The sequence below is a fragment of the Dermacentor variabilis genome, chromosome 6 (genome assembly GCF_050947875.1).
Source record: "Dermacentor variabilis isolate Ectoservices chromosome 6, ASM5094787v1, whole genome shotgun sequence".
Classification (NCBI taxonomy): domain Eukaryota; kingdom Metazoa; phylum Arthropoda; class Arachnida; order Ixodida; family Ixodidae; genus Dermacentor; species Dermacentor variabilis.
In genome coordinates this window covers 60,252,878-60,267,814 of record NC_134573.1, presented here as the reverse complement: position 1 = coordinate 60,267,814, position 14,937 = coordinate 60,252,878, and positions in this window count along the sequence as shown.

The window sequence follows — 14,937 nt, the reverse complement described above, 5'->3', positions numbered from 1 at the left end:
AGGCAACACCGCTACCACGGCGTAAAGGGCGATTCAGGTAGAAGACATCATATCCGGGTATAGAAGAAACATTGTCATCACTAGTATACCAGGTTGCTGAGAGCATAATGACATCAAAAGAAAAGCCCATACTATCAAAAAATGAATCCAAATACTGATGTTTATTTCTGGCGGACTGAATATTCAAAAGAAAAACCTTTAACCTCCGAGACACCTATTACCAAGATGCGACTTTAGCCTGTCAGGTTTAATATGCATAAACAGGTCGTGACACTTGTAGAGCCTCTTAAGCAAGCGTCATCAAGTGATTTTTAGATTTGATAGCAATGGCTGTGTCACCTTCTTTCTGTCTGACGAGAACTTTGCCGCCACTCTGCCAAACGAAGCGATAGTTCTTGCCCCATGCCCATTGCTTTGCCTCCCAGAGAAGTGTTCGGGTTTGTTTAGTCAGACTATCTTGGATGTACACATTTTCATATTCATATGCATCCTTCAGTTTCTTTCGGTTTTTGAACCAGTCATCACGAACAGGTTGCCGAGCGAAGCGAACAATGATCCCAGGCGTCTTATCAGGTTTGCATTGCAACCGGTGAATTGCTGTCACGTCTCTAGTCGTAAGCTGCGGAAGCTCAAGGGAAGCAGCGCAGGCGTTCACTTTGACAGGAGGATCTTCATGATCTGTTTTTTTGTATGCCGTGAATTTCTAGGTTTAGCTTCCTGTTATGTCTCTCTAGTTCACTGATTTCTTTCTTGATCTCTTCAATCTGTCCATTGCTTTGGTTACCCTCAAACTGTTCAGTGCGATTTTTCAAATAAGCCACGCTATTGCCAGGTTGGCTAAGCTCAGCGAATGCTTTGTCAAATTTTTTAGACATCAGCTGAACACTTTCTTCTATTCAAACAACAGCGTCTCAGAGCGACGTTAGTTTTTCTTGAAGCTCTGCAATCACAGCAATTTTAATCACTCGACAAGTTGGACAACGCCACTGTTTTCGAGCAGATTCCCCCTTTGATTTGTAAGTTTTTTCTGAGATACCTGAACAAGAATCCAAATGATACGAGCAAGAACACTCATTACACACAATGCAGTCATCATCAGGTTCAACAGATTTGCCACACTCAAAGCATCTATCGTCCTGCTTATTACCCATCTTTGCAAGCTACAGGGCAGTGGTACAGCAGCACAGGATAACGAATGTATTATAGGTTCAAGTGTTCCGTGGCAAACCTGCCAGTACACGAGCAGTCAGAGATGCGCCTTCTCTGTGCCGCTGCAGCTGCCCATGTGCCCAGGGAAGCCGATGGCCGCTTCTTTTATAGAGGCAGGTGCGGGGCGCAGAACTCTGTTTGTGGGTGCGACGGAAGCAGCAGGAAAGCCCAGCTTATCACAATCCGGCCAAGCAGTGCGATCTCCAAGCACACGAGCAGTCAGAGACGCGCCTCTTCTGTGCCGCTACAGCTGCCCATAACACCTGCAGCGCTGCGCGAAACAAAAACAAGTGGCAACGTTTGCTTAGACCAACGCTTTGAAAACATTTCTTTCTGTAAACGCGTCATGTGTATCTAGAAATAAAACATTGAAATTCATAAGCTTATGTTTGCTGGCACTTGATTGAACAATTACCTTACCTGGAGCGCTTCACACACACTACAATTACCATTTACCTGGAGCGCTTAACACACTTTACAATAATATGTACTAAACAAACACACAAACGCACAATAAAATGTTCATGGGCTCACAGGAGTTTTCTTTGATTTCATAACACAATATTTTATAACTGCTATAAACTGATAATTTCTAAGTTGTTTCCGGTAGTCTGAAAATGCGTTCGACAGAAATAGTCTCAAGATAACCAAAAAAAAAACAACAACAACATTTTTGCGTTTGAAAGTCCTAATGAGATTTATTTGCAAGAAAATAGTGTAAAGCATGCTTCACGATTGCGAAACGTGATAGACCGCGATGCAACTAATGTTCGAGGTAAACTGTTTTTCCGTAAAATTATATTTTTCGTCGGGAACTGTTTGGTATATGCAACATCATGTGAATAGAGTGATCAGCAAAATCTAAAATATGTATTCAGCTGCATGCTTCGTCGACGAGAAATGTTATGAATGAGCCCTTCATTGTGCTTCATTCCCATTCCTGCATTGGCTCTCATTTACTCTCTCGGCGTGATGCTTTATGAATAAGAAATTTTGTGACATTCCCTGCCCGCGAAGACTGTGGTGATACGAAAAGAAATACCTCTACATTAATATAACTAAATTATAGAATAATACAGACCAATACCGTGATATCATTATGAGCTTTGCCGTAGTGGAGGACTGGCTGCTGAATAATTTTGACCATCGGGGTTTTTCGTTACTGTGCATCTAAACCTAACTACACACGAAGTTTTTGCATTTAGCCCGCATTGAAGTAGACAGATTAGAATCAGTGGCCTTGAATTCGTCAGCGCGACGTCATAGCCACTGGCTGACACATAGCGTGGTTACATGCACGATACATTACATACGTAATGTTTGTTGTTTTCCTAATGCTGGCATTTAAAATCTCACGCTAGCAAAAAAAAATGGCGATAGCAATAGAACAGCGCCATGCTAAGTGTGCACGCACTGACAGCGCGAGCAAATACATGAAAGTGAAGTTATTTTAGCCGGAGTGTAGCAGACGACAGATGAGGGTCCCCTGTCTGACGTCACTGGAGCGCCGTTCCTATAGCGCCGTCATCGGTGGCGCACGAGGCTAATATATAGCGGTGTCACCAATAAGGGCTCTCCCTTCACTGGTTATCAAAGTTTTTCTTTATTTATTTTCGCAGAACCAATTGCAATTCTTGATATAATTACTTTTGCCTGTTTTTTGCAGTATTATGACTCTATCATGCGCTAAACAGGAAGCTGGAAAGTATTTCTTACTCAGAGAAACAGCACTCATCAGAACATGGCATAAACGCGTCAAGTACCTTTTTGTGTAGACCGGGCAGCAATTACATCTGTGAGACAGATGATATGACATCTCACTCCGGTAAGTGTCTATGACTGCGCCGTATGAGACGGAAAATAAATCGATATGTTGTACGCTTAAAACCACCTATTAAATGTCTTTCAGGAAAGATATCATTACACCTAGGCTATTGTTGCTTCCCATTCTCCTAAATCACCACGTAACGTAAGAAAGAACAAGAACCGTAAAACAGCTTGGTAACAGAGCTTGGCTGCTCTGTTACCAAGCTGCCGTTCCTCGGTTCTTCATAGGTTTACCTGATTGTTTATTAGTCAACATCGAAAGCTCTCGCAATTTCGATGTTCCACCGCGACTAAGAAATTCAATGCTGCACCACTACTTGCTCATTCGACTGTGCTATCTCTGTTTGTAGACCATTTTGCTGACGCCATCCACAGCATAATGACCGGGTCATCGTCGCCTTGTATCGTCATTGTGGGGGACATCATACCTCACAGTAAATGCAGAAAACAAATACTATGCCTGAAAGCTTGAAAAAAAGCCAGCCTCGATAATATTGGAATGTGATATTATTTATTTATTTGAATGAATCATTATAATTTATGATCTTATATTTATGATAATAATATTATTATATATTATATTATACTATTGTGTATGTAATAAATATATTAAATAAATTTTAGGATAGTGCAGAAGCTTGTTCTCTCTCGGTTTTCGTATTTCTTTGTGCATGTATGTCTAAACATTCTTCTATATGGCGAGTCCCCCAGTGAAATAGCCCCCACCTCTAAAGTCAAAACAATAGTTGCTTGTAGCGACGGGGGGTCGGAATAAATGAATTGGTCACGATGAATTTATTAACTGTGTTTACTTATTCGTTTTTCAGAAGAGAACTAGAAGTTTTCTCTGCAATGAACTGCACGTCATGATGGAGAGATGAAGAGCTCAGTGAACGACAGCTCTGCATTTTTTTATTCTACCATATTGCGCAAGCTGTGTTGGTAATTGAAAAAGGGTCACCTGCTAGGAACTAGATAGCTTAGTCATAGCGATCATATCGCCATACCGAGCGTACATACATGTTTTTTGCTCTTTGCTGAAGCAGCGCCGTCAATGAAGGTGCCTTTTGCCTCAATCTGCGATCGTATAATGAAATATTTGAAGCGCGAAATATGTAGTGAACTGACATGGGAACAAAATTTGTTGACGTTATTTTGTGAACGAAAATCTGACGCGATGAGTAATATATAAGGCCGAAGGAGGGTCTCAAACTGTCAGACTTGTGCGCGCAGCAAAGATGAGCGGCCTCAGGGCGTGCATGATTGTCCTCCTAAGCTGTTCCACAGTCTCCGGGAAGCTTGGAAATCCGGGAGGCGCACGAAAGATGCACTACGCTGTCGCGGACAGCTTCAAGGTAAGTTGCGACTGTGCAAGATTGCAGTGTAATGCTATATTGACCTGCAGGGTGTTTCAGCGAACACTTTGAAAATTTTGTAAAGGTTGCCTGTGGCAGATAGGTCAATTCTATTTTATGAGCCGGTCTACTCGAAGCGGCGGACACTACTTGCACAAAAAAATTGAAATTCAAAATCGTCTAACAAGAATTCACTAATTAACTTTTTAGCTAATTACCTTGTGACCCGTATTGCAATTGAACATCTCTAGCCGTGGACTTCGCAAGGCGACTCCCCATTTGGAACGAATTCTGAGGACGACACCAGTCTCGAGATATAAATTCCCGAACGTTGCGGAGAAAAGCACTGACGTTCCAGTTACTTGGGTGCTGAGTGCATGTAACGATGTTTTGATAACAAATTAACTGGAACGCCAGTGCGTTTCTCCGCAAAGTTCAGCAATTTATATATCGAAACTGGCGTCATCTTGAAAATTCGTTCCAAGTGGATCCGCTTTGCAAACTCCACGGCTATAGTTTGTAAATTGCAATATGGGTCATAATGTAATGAGTTAAACACTTCATTAGTGAATTTTGACTAATTCGTCAATTTCGGATCTTAATTTTTTCTGCAAGTATTGTCCACTGCTTCGAGTATACTAGCTTATGAACTAGAATTGGGATATCTGTCACAGACAACTTCTAAAGACTCTTTGAAAGTGTTCGCTGAAATACCTTGTATATTTCAAATGGGACCTAATCCCGGGGTGAGTCCTCCGAATGCATGTTCACGAACTTCCAGTTCTGTAGAGTGCACAGTCCTTGATACTCCGTATTGCTCTTAAAGTCATATTCCAATCGAATGTGGTTCGACATTTTTTTTTACTCGACCGACGTGGTATAAAATGACCTGGTGAGATTTACCGATCGCTGTTACTATTACTGACAGAGCGTAAACTACAAAAGAACACGTTTTTCAGTGTTAAATCTATCCAGAGAAGCAGGGTTCAACTACGCCTCAATTTGCTTGACATCAGCGGTCTTTTTATGCTTTTCTATTTGGCACTATACATATACATGGCTGTATGCAAAAAAGTCGACTCCCATGCAAAGCTCTTTTTCATACTGACTAAATAATGTTTATGACGGTTTCTTCAGCGTCTCAAATTTTTGAACTGAGGTGAACGGTGAATGGGCCGATAGATCTTGGCGTGGCAAAGTTACAGCAATTTTTCACGTACTCTCTATCAGCACTATGCGTACTCCATGCGTCGTTCTTCCAGAGCACATTTATGGCAATCATTCAGCGCACCAGAAAGGGCAACACGGCACCGGACCAAGTACTTTGTGTACCAGGTCTCAATTTTACAGGCTTCTGCTTTCGCTCAGCTAATTGATGTATTTATTAAAGACAAACTCTTTTTTGGCGAGTTACCAGTTTTCCGTATCGGGTGTGTTTCTAGCCTCTTGCCGTTGGCCGAACGTGGATCTGGTGACACCTAAATATGCGTGCCGATAAGGTTCTACTGTGTATGCGACCTAGGGCCACAAGTCGCCGCGGAGTTAAGGATATAAGTTACGTGATAAATCAACATCAGTAGAATTGTTCGGCGGCAGTATTAGAACAGAAGACCCCCAGCAGAGCAACCCGATGTTCTAACACGACGGGCGCATGACGCAGTGGATGGAATAAAACACCCTTAAGCATACCCCGCGTGCGACCTAGCGCGTAGAAGCTCTGGCAGCACTTTATTGCGCTGTCATTCAATATAAACACGCCACGCGACATTTCCCGGTGTCGATAATTACATACAAAATATTGATTTCTTTGGTTTAAATACGTTTTCGCAAGAACATTGCTCACATTTAGTGTACGGTTTTCCTTGCGTCAGAACGAGAAAGCCATGCGGCAAAATGTGTCTCTGCGTATGCCTACTCCAATCGCGCAGTCTGGTTCACAGAACCAGCTGTATTATACGGCTTGCTGGAACGAATCGCAGTACCGCCATGCAGTCGCTACCAGCGGTGCGCCGTCTCTGCAGCGAGGCACCGCGTCACTCACACTGTGCAAACCATGAATCCGCGTGTTAATTGTCACAGCGCCCGCCTTGAAGTTCCTTCGAAGCTCTTACACCACATACCACTGCGCCAAGGAGGGCCCACATAAGCGTCAAGAGCACTCAGTGACCCAGACGCAGCAACAAAATGCTGCTGTGTGTTCGACTTCAGCTCCACGCAGGGGGCGCCCAGACGTGACGTTACGCGAATAGGAACTCGAGGCTAAGCGACAACACCGATAATACCCTGCGCGTCAAAAGCACAAAGCAGATGCACATTGTGGCCGCCGTGATCATGCCGCGGTTCATCAACGAGAGGCCCACACAAGACACAAGAGTCTGTAGCTGTAGACAATGCTGCTCATGGTCATTGGCTTCTTTCTGCCCACGTTTTTCAGCGCACGTCGCGCTACGTGTGTTTACATCATCATCATCATCATCATCATCATCATCATCATCATCATCATCATCATCATCATCATCATCATCATCATCATCATCATCATCATCATCATCATCATCATCATCATTTTTATCTCCACTGCAGTACGAAGGCCTCTGCCTGCGACCTCCAATTACTCCTGTCTTGCACTCCCCCTAGTCTTCCGCCGTCCTCTACTGCGCTTCCATTCCCTTGGCGTCCATTCTGTAATGATAATGGCCCAGCGGTTATCTTCACTACGCAATATATGGCCCGCCTAAATTCATTTGTTTCTCTTAATGTCAACTAGAGCATCGGCTATCCCTATTTATTTTCTGATCCACACCACTCTCTTCCGGTCCCATAACTTTACGGCTAACGCTTTTCGTTTCATCGCTCTTCGCGCGGCCCTTAAGTTGTTCTCGAGCTTCTTTTTTAACATTCAAGTTTTCGCCCCATAGGCCCGCGTCGGTGGAATGCACTGATTTTACACTTCTATTTTCAACGACGCTTGTAAGCTACCATTCAGGACTTGGTAATGCCTACCATAGAGACTCGAATCCATTTTAACTCTTTTGTAAATTTATTTCTCATGATCAGGAACCCCTGTGTGTAATTTACCTAGATAAACGCGCTCCTCTAGACTAGACACTGACTGGCGTTCCTGAATTCTTGTTTCCTTGCCAGGATATTCGACATCATCTTTGTCATCTCTATAATGTTTCCACCGCACTTTTGCACTTTCGCGGTTAAGGTCCTCAATCATTTGTTGCAATTTATTTGCAGTGTTGCTGAATAAGACAATGTCAGCTGCTAACAAACGGCTGCTGAAATACTGGCCGTTGGTTCTTATTCATAAATCTTCCCAGTCTAATAGCTTGAACGCTTCTTCTAAGCATGCAGTGAATACAATTGGAGAGATTGTGTCTCCTTTCCTGGCCCCTTGCTTCGTAAGTAACTTTCTACTTTTCTTATGAGGAAACAAAGTAGCTATGGAATATTTCTAGATATTACCCAAGATATTCATGTGTGCCTCCAGTAATCTTTGATTACGCAGTGCCTCTATGAGTGCTGGCATCCCAATTGAACCAAATGCATCTTAGAATCAATGGAAGCCACACAGAGAGGTTGATTGATGTCCGCAATGTAGTATTGGTGACATGGATGTGACCGATAGTAGAATATCATTTGCTGAAGCCAGCCTGTTCTCTTGGTTTATTGAAGGCTTTTGTTGCCCTGACTCTAGGAGAAATTATTTTTGTGAATGTTTAATACAACACTTAAATGAAGCTAAGCGGTCTATAATTATTCAATTCTTTAACGCCTCTCTTCTAATTAATTAGTATAATATACACATTCTTCCTGCTATCTAGTACACTTTAAGTCATGAGGCATCGCTTGAAGGGCCGCATGCTTTTCAAGTATCATTTCTCCTCCGTCTTTGATTAAATCGACCGTTATTCCATATCTTCCTGTCGATTTCCCCGGGGGAATATCTTGCAACGCCCTTCCAACTTCATCAACAGTTATATAAGGAGCCTACGTGTCCTGTTCAAAACTACTTCGCATGTAAGTAGCGTCGCTTGTGGGGCACTGTAAAGCTCGGCACAGAATACTTTTGCTGCTGTTGCACTGTCATCAAAGTTGCTGATGACATTACCCTGCTTACCTTTCAGTGCATGCATCTTCCCTTGCCCTACGCCAAGTTTTATTCCCACTGATTTCATGCTATGGTCATTTTTTACAGCTTCCTCAATCTTTGCCATGTTTTAATTTTGAAAACCCTTACATAGTGTAAGGGCTACAGCGTTTACATAGTGAGTTTATGTTTACTGCAATTCAAACCGCCAAGAAAGCTTCAAACGTTATTTACTGTAATTTTCTAACAGTTTGCTATCAAATTAATTATTATGAGTTGTGACCCTTTTGAAGAAATAAATCAATAAAGATGTCCAACAGCCAGATTTACAGAGATTACTTTAAGCACGGAAGGCTGATACTGTAATCGTTACGCCACGGACTCTTCTCCCCTGCAGCGCCGTGCCTCATAGTCGTATCGTAATTGTGACATATTGAATGGCGGTCATTATTTAAAACTGTGTAATCCAAATGTGAGCCGAGCGCACAGATAACGATGTAAAAAAAAAATTCAGTCCGGCCCTGCTATTACTCCCCTCACGTGAGGAATGGAGCGGTAAAGTGCGGTACCCAATGTTGTTCCTCTTATCTTTGCCACCAACGGTCGCTCAGGAAGACTGTCTTTCATCGATTTCAAATGGAGGTTCAATCGCCTACCTGCGTTTTTCATTTATAAACCATGAGGCCCCGAAGGGCATTGCATATAAGGGGGGGGGGGAACGTAGCAAAGACCAATCAATTGATGAGTGATAAATTTTTGGAAGGAACGCTTGACTGGTTTGAAGAAAAGGAGCGCTACAAAGATGTGGACTGAAAGAACTTCTTTTAGTCCGCCTCTTTGTAGCGCTCTTTTTCTTCGAATATGTTAAGCCAACTAGCCCACATCCAGCTTATGCCGCTTGACTGGTGTAATTGTTTGCTTCTCTGCTCTGTCTAGGAAAGGCATTGTGAGCACAGTCTATAACATATTTCTATCCGTTCACACCGAAATCACCGCTGCCTTACTTCCTCTTGCCAAGCAAAACCATCGTTGCGCTGGTCTAGTATTACACTAGATTACCTTAACTGATGCACAACGCTTATCTTCAAGTTGAACTATTTCCTTTCCACGGCACATGTGGCATAGAAGAAATGGGATAAAATCAGTTACGGTGTACAAATCTGGAGTATTGCCAACAACTGACCCGCCAAAACCTGGTCTTATTTTGTCACAACCAATATGCACATCTGAAGCAATTTATACGCCTTTATTTACTGAGATTAATCATCTGTGTTCGTATGCCTTCGCAGGGTATGCCCGATGTAGAGAAAACGTTCATTTAACGATGAATACTCATTACAATTCACCTTATTAGCAGTAATTAGGGTGTGCCTCTCGCCACACCCCCTGTTTTTTTTTCTTAAACGGCAAACTATATATTTTTGGCAGTAGTTGTTACTAGAACTATGCACTTCTAATGTATCCACAGAATTAGCAGCTGTGCGTAAGAAAAATGATATTTACGAATATGAGCTTCTAAAATAGACCTTACTTGAACAATGTCTAACACGTTAAAAAAGCAGAATAAGGCTATTTGCCGCACTGTGTAGTAATTTGTCCATGCTGTGAAGGTAATCCTCGTAGTGGAGTTTTTCGGAAGCTAAAAAACAAATGGCGCAGGTTCCACTCACTGTAGATTCGATGTTGTGCGAAGCATTTGGTAGGCTGCTGGCTATCCGGCGTCACTTGAGGTTCTGTAGATTGTCACCCCATGGAGCAATGCGTTGGTGAAAGGCTGGCGGTGTGGCTGCGATGACACCTGCAAGGTGTTTATCGTGTCGCGTGCACTGCAGTCTCCAGCGAACCAATGTTATTGTGCAATCTCCAGCGAACCAACCTGTTATTTTTTTATTGCCAATCTATAAAGCTATGTAATATCAAAGAGTTTCCAAGTGTCAGCTGTCAATAGCGAAGAAAGGAGAAACATCTCAGAATGTCGCTTTCAATGAAAAAAAAGAAAAAGAAATGTTGCTATGAGGTGTGCACGTAAAAGGCACTGGCAGAATGGACTATTATTAGCGAATATTACTTCTGCACCTAGGTTAATAAAACCTGGCAGGCCAGCAGACGATTTCGCTTTTTTGCGAAATTTGTGCCTATGTGACTTGACGCCGCGCTGATAATATGAAAGCATTAGTAGGTGTTTGCATAAGAGAAACAGTCAATAATTTTAACAATGTGCTCAAGCTTGCATAAAACCTTGTGATTGGTAAAAGGTACTGTCTTTTTCACTTGAACTTGTTAGGAGAACAATAAGACTCATGGCTTAACGGGCACAGCAACTGTGAATTTATGCTTGATGATCCAGAGTCGCAGTGCAACGTTGGACACATACTTCAGCAAAGGTGCATATATCTATCCTGAGCGCATGCGCGAAAAAGGAAGAGAAAGAGGCACGCGATTGGCTGCTCCAGTTGGGACATCATCACTCTCTGAAATGGGTGGGCCACACGTCATACGTACTCCTGAGGAGCAGGCACCTTTCGATCAGCAATGCTGCTAGCGGAACGCGGAACGAGCTCGTCCACACCATGCCGGTGCTGCACCCCAGGCACAAGACCAGGGCCGTGCAGCCTAGCGCAAGCAGCAACTGCGTACCGTGGATGGGACAGCCTACAAAGCCGCCGTTTAATGAACCGTTGGGAATAACACATTGATAAGCATCGATGCCGCACGTTCCGGCTTCGCTGGTTAATCATCTGTATGGAGCGTTAGGGCAGTGATATATTATTTTTAACGAGAGCTTCTGCTGAGCCATCACTCCAAGAGTGCGATCAAATAGGCTCGCCTAGATCGCACACACCCAAGCTAGGTAGAAAATAGTGGCGTATGACAGAAGGGAACGCATGTGACGTCACAGAGAAACCCCTGGTCACGAAATTAGCGCATTCAGCGCTACGGCTGCTCTGAGGATCGATAACACACACACAAAAATCAAGAAGTACCTAAAGAAGGCTTCGCATTCGACGAGCGCCATAGTGATTGGGACACCAAGGATACAAGAATAGAGCTTGATTTCTTACCTCTATTGATGTGCGCTTCCATTGACCATTCTAATATATGACATCTTGCTAAAAAACACACATCGCTAATGTGGAAATTTCGGTTGGCGTGACCTCCTTTACCACGTGAACACAAAAGTATATAATTTACTCGCGGTAACCAGGGATAGCTTGTGCCGAGAACTTCCAGCGTACCTTGTATGAATTCCGTTCCACTGAACATGAATGCTGTTATTGTTCCGTGAATTTCATCAAATCTGGCTCTGATAGCGTTGCAGTGCGAGCGCGCCATGCTAAACGAAGGCTGCTCATATTGTAATAATTCCACACTTCGTAGCAGTACACCGAGTAAATTTCCGACTGACTACGGGTTTGACTCGTGCAATGAAAATATTTCTTCAGTTGTACCGAGCTCAATTGTGGTTTTATAAGATACGAGTTATAAAAAAGCTCATTTCATTTGACACAGATATATCATTTAGTTAAGAGAGTGTTTCTGCACTTTCAAATAAGTAAACGCTGACGGAATTGCGACACAATTCTCGACTCCTCTTTTGGAGGGTGGCAACGCCAGCGAGCTAACCGACGGTTTGATTTGTGTTCACCGGGAATTAGAACTAAGCTTTCTGATATCTTTGATACAAGATCCTCAACTTACATGGCAACCACTTCCAGTTACATGACCATGACAAAATGTTAGTACAACTCCCCCGCGATTGCAGCGGAAAAATTGCAGTCAACTGCGCTACAGCTTCGAACAGGATTGTAGCAATGGTAACTGGCAATTCGAATTTTTCGCAGTCAAGGACGGTTCAGTAGTGAATTATGCCTCCGGAAAATGACTTACCGTTTTGAGAGGTGAAATCAAAATGTCGCAACATAGTTGCATGGTCCTCCGCACTCTGCTGAGGAACACTGTAGACTTTCACGGCTCTGCAAAAATGGAACGAACGCCACATCTATGCTCTGCGCCTATTCCTGCATAGCAGCGTCGCTTTCCTAAGTTTCATTACTCAAGTCAGCATTTAATTATAATATTCTTTTTTTTGTGGGGCGAGGGAGGCACTATAGTGTTGCTCCGATTTTAGCAGTATCTTTCGACCTTGCTCCATCCGATTTTCAACTCTCTGCTCACTACAAGAGCAAAGTGTCAGCTGTGACTTCTAATGTCTCAAAAAGAGCGGATGTCATCGCCTATCACTCTCATGAATTCGTCACGGTAACATAGTCCATTTGAAACAAACAATTTACTATGTTGCATGGAGATCACATATATTCTGCGGAATTTGTTATGCCCCTTATTAAAAAATTTTTCTAAATGGCATGTATGATAGAATAAAGAGAGCTACATAACGTCACTTAGGATAACAAGCATATAAACAGGCAAGTGTGTATAGAGCAGACAAAACCAGATAAACGCCTAGAGTAGCTATATAAATGTACAGTAACAAGGTTATATTATTGGTACACGCAGTCGCCTGTGCAATTCCAAGAGCTTGCGTTGAAACCTTACGGGGAAATATCTTTCCATGGTTGACGCGTCATAGTGCGTTTTGTTGCAAAGGCGATTCGAAAGTGTGTTCAAGTGTTCTGGCAGAGATATTTCCCATACAAACAACGCGCACTGCAGTATTGCAAATATCAACTGATAACACTTGTTACAAGCTCACCTCACGATGGTGAATTGTTGAGAGTACTAAACATAAATACATTTTTCCAACGTCCCATGAAACATTAGTATTACCATATTTAAAAATATTCACCGCTTCCACGTACGTAAATGTATCATAGAGCACCGATGATTGCACAGGTATTACGTCTTTATTGTGCGATGCTGCTGCTGTCGCACGAAATTAGTCCAGAGCCAAAGGAATCGTTGAGGTTTACCATCTCATTTTGGTTAAAATTAAACAATCAAAAGAAGTTACCGGATGGTTACAATTGTAACGCGAATGCTTAAGCCCTAACTGCAGTTCGGGCTTTAAGGAAACTTTTTTTCCCAATATTTACGTCGCGGAATCCCCTGCGGTCGCTCCTTCGTCGTCACTCAGCCTCAGTCATCCTGTTGTATACTCATGTCGCTCTCCTACCGCTGTCGTACCGTCGTAATTATTTCCGAAATGTAATCAATTTTATCGTCGTGCGGCATTGTCATACCATTTTTCCAGCGTCATTACATCTCAAGCATGATGTCATTTAATAGTGATTATTCCGTCGTTCTTATGCATGATTGCGCTGTTGTCATTTAGTAGTGAGCATGCCGCGGTTGTATGAGATTGTTAACATTGTGTCGTCGTCAGACAGACGATATCTTGTATTCGTTGTCACGCTGTCGCCGCCATGCTGCCATGGTCATATCATAGTCGTCATTTCAGCTTAATAATTATCGTCGTACTGCTGTCCTCACATTATTGGCATATATCATTGTGGTCAGGCTGTTGTCCCTCCACTGTCATAACTTAAGGAAGGTATTTCATTGCACTCAAGCCAGCGTCGTTATGCCACCGTTGTCTTTGCACTGATATAGCTCCTTCGTCACTCAACCGCCACGGTATCGGTGTCATACAGTCGTCGCAATGAGGTCATGCTCGTGGGCGACCTCGGCAAGCGAGTACGATAAAAACTGGGACGATATAGGAGTATATGGCACATCGCCAAAGCAACGATGGCCTCAGAATTATGACTATACGTATTAAATACACGTGATTTCTGGGATCCGGTCTGTCGCTACATCTCTCGAATGCTATTTGCATTACCGTTGACCATCATCGTCAGCTCAATTCTGCCGTAATTTTTTTCTAGTGGTTAGGGATGTCCCCAGCCCTGGTGCTCGTCTTCTTGTGGGGGTTCTCATTTCGAAAGGGCGCCTAATAGAAATTTCATGTGAGAGACGTCATCTCTGGGCGCCTGTTGTCCAGCCACAGGCGGCCTTGTTGAAGAGCAGCCGCTGCGGCTGTGGGAGGCAAGTGTTGCCGCCGGTACCTACCAGTAAATTGGTAGAAGCGCGATCACGGCTTAGTGCTTGGCCATTATGGATCCTCTATAATTGGAAACTGGTGCTTTTGTATCTAGTTTTCCATCTCTTTTTGTTTGTTTGGTCAGTTTTTTTGTAAATAATTGGGATACAGCAAACAGAGGCCCTTTAACTCTGCAAACAACGTTGGCATTAGTTTGTGGATATGTAACATATGTACGTCATATCTATTTCCCCAATATTTCAGGTAATGGAAAGCTTCGCCTACGCTGTGGCTATTTTTGACTCCAGATACGACCGTACACTTCATTGCTGGTCAGCGAAACGAACAGAAATTGACCGAGAAGCACGAACAGCAACATATGCTCTCGCTTTTCCATCAACTGGGTACGTCATCTTTTGTGCAAGGCATTAACAAAACTGGGCACGCGAGGA